Below are 5,475 nucleotides of genomic sequence, written 5' to 3' on the forward strand. Positions count from 1 at the left end.
GAGCAAAAAGAAAAAGGACTGATGAATGTGGACAACAGCCTAGTGATTGGGGGGAAGGTATAAGGGGAATAAATGGTCATGAAAAAAATACAGTTAAAAAAAATTTGCTGTCCTCCCTTCTGTTCAACATTATATGGAAGTTCTAACCACAACAATGAAACAAAACACATCCAGATTGGAGAAGTAAAAGTATTTCTATCTGCAGATGACATGATCTTGTATATAGAATGCCCCCCCGCGCGCCAACTTCTAGAATTAACCGGCAAGTTCAGCAAGGTTGCAGGATATAAGATCGGTATACACAAACTAGGCTGCACAGCCTTCCAGCGGCGCTCCCAGTGCTAAGGACAACCCGGCCCCCCACCCCCAGGGGTTTGGGGGCGCTGAGCTGGTCTTCAAGGAGGCAGCATCAGCGTGGGGCGGAGCAGCGCGTAGTTACCCCGCCAGGTGGGCGTCCGCCCGCCCACGCTGGGCTGGCTCGACCACTGTGCTGCCGCTGCAGGCGTAGGTGCTGCAGCTGTGGGCGCTCCTGCCCGGTGGAGCCGTCCCCTTCCATCACAACCTGTTCCACTTCTGCCGTTTGCTTACTGCTGCGCGGGCCTGAGCGTTTTAAGACATCAGCTATCGAGGAGATGACTTACTCACATGAGTGTCCTCCCCTAGAAACGGAAGAATCCGTGTGCATTCAGCTCTGCAGGGTTTGCGGCTGTTTAGGTCCCAAGACGTGCTGAGTGTCGTCAGGCGCATCCCTGCAGAAAGGCGCACCAGACTCTGGACTGGAGATCGGTACAGAAGCAGGCTTGTAGACAGGTAACTTGGACAATGCAGTTCCAGACCACGAATCCCTTCTTTCAGAATTTGAAATCGGAACAGAAACAGAAGATGAGATTACACCTGAAATTTCAGGGGGGAAAGGTGAATTAGAGATTATAGGGAGCATGAGTGAAGCACCTGAGGAAGAATTGGGTTCCACGGCAAAACGTACATCCAGGGAAGATAAAATTTTCCAGAAGTTTAAAACTAAAATAACGCCAGAACCAGAACGGGTTCTCAGATAAGACAGAAGGATTGCCCCCATCTGGCGCTCTGGTGAAAATATCCCCCAAGCAAATGATATGCCTGTGATACCAAGAGTGTATTTGAGTTCCAGGTCAAGCCTCTCAGCTGCTCAGCTACCTAAACGCCAACAGACTGAGGTGGAGTGTTGATTGGGATGTTCTACTGGCTTCATCTGTGCTGAAAGCTGCAGCCTGGGCACTGGCTACACAGAGGAATTTGTTTGGAAGCCAGATGTAACAGATACACCGCGAAAACAACCTCGTAAAACCTTGAAAATGTTCATAATCTCTTTACCTTGCAATCACATTTTAAGGACTTTATCATAAGGAAATAATTATATCAGAGAGAGAGAGGGAGAGGGAGATACAAAGATGTTGTTTTAAGCAGTGTTTACAATGTCTAAATATAACAAAAATACCCAGTAACAAGGAATTACATAAATTTTGGTGTATCTATCCAGAGGAAGGCTATGCAGTTTTAATGATACAGGCCTGTATGCACGCCAAATAAGGTACAGGTTTGAATTAACACCAAGACACCATTATAGATGATATTCCTAGTATGATTGTATATTTTTAAAAATATCTGTACATATATATGTGCACAGAAGGAAATCGGGAAAGATACATACTAGGTGTGAACTGGTTAACTGAATGGTGGGCTAAGTGAAATGATCTTTTTAAGTGTTTGTATATTTCGCCAATTAAAATGGGTTATATGCCTAATTAAGTCAAAAAATCAATATATAAAAATCAATTTTATTTCTACACGCTTCCAATGAACAGTGTAAAATGAAATCAAGAAAGCAATTCCATTTTTTGATGCGATTTACAACAGCATCAAAAAATAATAATACACTTAAGAGTAAATTTAACAAAAGAAAAATAAAGTACTGTGGTACAGGCACAAGGATAGATATGTAGATCAATAAAATAGAATTAAGAGTCCAGAAATAAAATCATATGTATATGATCAACTGATTTTTGACAAAAGAATGCTAAGATTATTCAATGGGAAAGAATAGTTGTTTCAGCAAATGATACTGGGACTACTGGGTCTCTACATGCAAAAGGGTGCAGTTAGCCCTGGCCAGGTAGCTCAGCTGGTTGGAGAATCCTCCCGATCGGCCATGGTTGCAGATTCGATCTCCTGTAAGGCCCATACAAGAAGCAACCAATGAATGAATAAATAAGCCTTTCTCTCTCTCTCTCCCCCCGACCCCGCCGCCCTTCTTTTCTCTCTCTCTAAAAATCAATCAATAAAAAAAAAATTTAAAGAGTGCAGTTAAACCACTACCTCACTCCATAAAAAATCAGCTCCAAATGAATCAAAGACCTAAATGTAAGAACTAAACTATGAAATTCTTAGAAGAAAACATAGGGGTAAAACTTAATGATCTTGGGGTTGCCAAAGAGTCTTAGATAGGACTCAAAGCATGAACAACAAAAGAAAAAATAGATAAATTTGACTTTCTCAAAAATAAAACCTTTTGTGCTTCAAAGGTATAAGTAAGTGAAAAAGACAACCTATAGAATTAGAGAAAATATTTGCAAATTCTATATCTAGTAAGGGACTTGTATTCTGATTATATAGAGTACTCTTAAAACTCAATAATAAATAGAAAAATAAAATAATTTTTAAATAGGCCAAAGATCTGAATAGGCATTTCTCCAAGGAAAATATATAAATGGCCAATACGTACATGAAAGATGCTCAATATCATTAGTCATCAAGGAACTACAAATCAAAACTATAATAATATACTACTTCATACCAACTAGCTAGCTAGAATCAAAAAGTCAGATAATGTGTTGGGGATGTAGAGAAACTGAAACATTGGTGTATCTATAGTAGAAATGTAAAATGGTGCAACCATTTTGAAAAACAGTCTGGCAGTCCTCAAAAAATTGAACAGGGAGTTACTATATGAACCACAAATTCAACTCCCAAGAGAAATGACCATATGCCCATGCAAATACTTGTTCACAAATGCTTATAAGAGCTTTATTCATAATAGCCAAAAACAACCAAAATTTCCATCAACTGATGAATGTCTAAACAACATATGTTTCTTGATGGATGTGGCTCAGTGAACTGAATGCCAGCCTGCGAATCAAAGGGTTGCCAGTTGGATTCCCAGTCAGGGCACATGCCTGGGTTGTGAGCCAGGTCCCCAGCGGGGGGCACGTGAGAGGCAACCACAAACTGACATTTCTCTCCCTCTTTTCCCCTCTGTCTAAAAATAAATAAATACAATCTTTAAAAAATTTTTTGAAATAAAAAATAAACAACATGTGGTATATCCATACAATGAAAGATTATTCAGCCATAAAAAGGAATAAAGTACTGATATATACCCTAACATGGATAAACCTTGAAATATTGTTAAGTATATATGTGTGTGTGTATGTGTGTGTATAGATATACACACACGCACACACAGTCATACCTCAGTACTTTTTGACTTCAGAACTCATCAAACCCTGTACTCATCACATTTTGATGAGGAAAAAAAAATGTTTCAGCACTTGACACTTACTTGGGACTCATTGCACTTGCTAGAACTTGTATGAGTCACAATGCCACCCAGCAAGAGAAGATGCCTCATCATTCAATAGTCATCAGTTTTGGCTCTTGTCATGAGTTCCAGAACTAATTAATGACAAGTACTGAGGTACCACTGTGTATATGTGTGTGTGTATACATATATACATATATATACCATGTTTGTATATATAAACTACAATCAAAAAGAAAAATGTATAGTAAAAAGCTTGTGAGAAAATATAGAGAGAGGCAATTCCCAGAAAAGGGAATATAAAAGGCAAAAAAATTTTGAGATTACCACTCCTGCCTTTACCCGTCCTCCCCTAATGTGTATACTCCCCACAATCTGCTCAGGCCCTGACACCTCACACAAGACAGCCATCTGCTTGGGTGCCTTTTTTGCCCTGCCCCATATAGTGGTTTTAGGGCTGGATTATTAGGAGGGGAAGGGAGAAGGGAAGAAGGAAGGGAAACTTTAAAAATCATGATTGAATGCTGAATTTATTTATTTTATTTTATCTAAGATTTTATTCATTTATTTTTAGGGAGACAGGAAGGGAAGGAGGAGGAGAGGGAGAGAAACATCAATGTATGAATATATCAGTTCATTGCCTGTCACATGCCTCCAGTGAGGGACCCAGCCTGCAACCCAGGCATGTGCCCTGACTGGGAATTAAACTGGTGACCTTTAAATTCGCAAGCCAGCACTCAATCCACTGAGCCACACCAGCCAGGGCTTATTTATTTATTTTAAAGATTTTTTATTTTATTTATTTTTAGAAAGAGAAGGAGAGAAATATCAATGTGAGAGAGAAATATCTATCTGCTGCCTCTTGTATGTGCCCCAACTGGGACCAAACTCACAAGTCAGGCATGTGCCCTGACCGGGAATCAAGCTGGTGACCTTTTGTTTTGCTGGACAACGCCCAACCAACTGAACCACACTGGTTAGGGTGAATGCTGAATTTGATAGAGTGCTTTTTCTGCATTTAGTTAACCCCTCCCCAAAGGTAACCTATCACTTCTTTTAGACGATTATTTTATTTGTTTTTCTAAATAACAAATATGCCTATATTGTTACTTCTGAACTATTTTAGGTTTGAGACTACAGCACTCTTTTCCCATGACCTTCACTTCATGTTCACTCCAACCTTTTTATCTTACCATGTTTCCAAGCAGTTATAGTCTGATTTTGATTAGATTAATATTTAGTACTTATACTACTATAATCATGCAAACAATAGTCACAGCTAAATCTTGTACCAAACGATGATGACCTGCGCAACTTTTAGTTTTCCCTGGAGTTAATAATTTTCTTGTTTTGTTTGGTTTTCTAAATAATTTGACCCTAGCTAGACTATGTCATTTATCCAAATCTTGTCTCAATTTATTGATACATAAGGTATAGTATTAATCTCAGATTCCTGAAGAAGTGACTTCTAAAGCTGTTGGAGATGCATCAGTTTTCTGTATTAGTTGGTTCACTTCCACAGGGAGCACCAGCTGTCATCCTGGGATCTCCCTAAACCGTTAACCTGGCAATTTTCTTTATCTCTTTTACATGTGGATCTTCTATATCATATAGCCCATGTCTTTCTCTTTCTTGATTTGTTCCTTCATTACGATGCAACAATATCCCCCAGGAGCTCCCTGAGAATGGGTAAGAATTTGTAGTCTGTAAATGTCTTTAATATTCCCTCTCTGGGATTACACATGCCAAATTGAACGTAAGTTTTCTTTAGACTATGGAAAGCATTTTTCCATTGTCTTTTTTTTTAAATTCAAAGATTTTATTTCATCTAGTTTCATAAAGTATACATGGGAGAGAAAAATAAGTTGTTTGTAATTTTAAGTGCCCAGCCTCATTGC

General features: G+C 39.1%; 1 pseudogene; it reads left to right on the forward strand.

The window, feature by feature from the left end:
• The first annotated feature begins 583 nt into the window (after positions 1–583).
• LOC129080429 (programmed cell death protein 2-like) lies at positions 584–1,474 on the forward strand (annotated as a pseudogene).
• Positions 1,475–5,475: the final 4,001 nt, after the last annotated feature.

This window comes from Pteronotus mesoamericanus, unplaced genomic scaffold (genome assembly GCF_021234165.1).
Source record: "Pteronotus mesoamericanus isolate MK-2021 breed Mesoamerican mustached bat unplaced genomic scaffold, CSHL_Meso_final contig_90, whole genome shotgun sequence".
Classification (NCBI taxonomy): Eukaryota; Metazoa; Chordata; class Mammalia; order Chiroptera; family Mormoopidae; genus Pteronotus; species Pteronotus mesoamericanus.